Consider the following 741-nt stretch of genomic DNA (forward strand, 5'->3'; position numbering starts at 1 on the left):
GCTGCTTCTTGGCCTTTTGGCTAAGATCAAGTGTAGTATCTGTTCTTATCACTTTGATATCTGGTAAGTCCTTCATCAGAGGACTTTATATTAAATGGATATTTTGCCCTGGGAGTTGGATCTGGAGCTTGCTTTCTGGGTCCCTCAGTTTAGGAAAGATGTTGAGTTGCTGGAATGTGTCCAGAGAAGGGCAACAAAGCTGGGGAGGGGTCTGGAGCACAGCCCTGTGAGGAGAGGCTGAGGGAGCTGGGGTTGCTTAGCCTGGAGAAGAGGAGGCTCAGGGGAGACCTTCTTGCTCTCTACAGCTACCTGAAGGGAGGTTGCAGCCAGGAGGGTGTTGGTCTCTTCTCCCAGGCAAGCAGTGACAGAAGGAGGGGACACAGTCTCAAGCTGTGCCAGGGGAGGTTTGGGCTGAATGTTAGAAAGAAGCTCTTCCCAGCAAGAGAGGTTGGCCATTGGAATGTGCTGCCCAGGGAGGTGGTGGAGTCACCATCATTGGTGGTGTTTAAGAAGAGGCTGGCTGAGGCACTTGGTGCCATGGTTTAGTTGCTTAGATGGTGTTGGGTGATAGGTTGGACTTGATCTTGAAGGTCATTTTCCACCTGGTTTATTCTACTCTACTCTACTCTGCTCTACTCTACTCTACTCTGCTCTACTCTACTCTACTCTACTCTACTCTACTCTACTCTACTCTACTCCACTCTACTCCACTCCTATTCTATTCTATTCTACTCTACACTA

General features: G+C 49.1%; 1 pseudogene; it reads left to right on the forward strand.

Annotated features, from left to right (window-relative positions):
• LOC128897396 (U2 spliceosomal RNA) lies at positions 1-171 on the forward strand (annotated as a pseudogene).
• Positions 172-741: the final 570 nt, after the last annotated feature.

This window comes from Dryobates pubescens, chromosome 8 (assembly GCF_014839835.1).
Source record: "Dryobates pubescens isolate bDryPub1 chromosome 8, bDryPub1.pri, whole genome shotgun sequence".
NCBI classification, from domain to species: Eukaryota; Metazoa; Chordata; class Aves; order Piciformes; family Picidae; genus Dryobates; species Dryobates pubescens.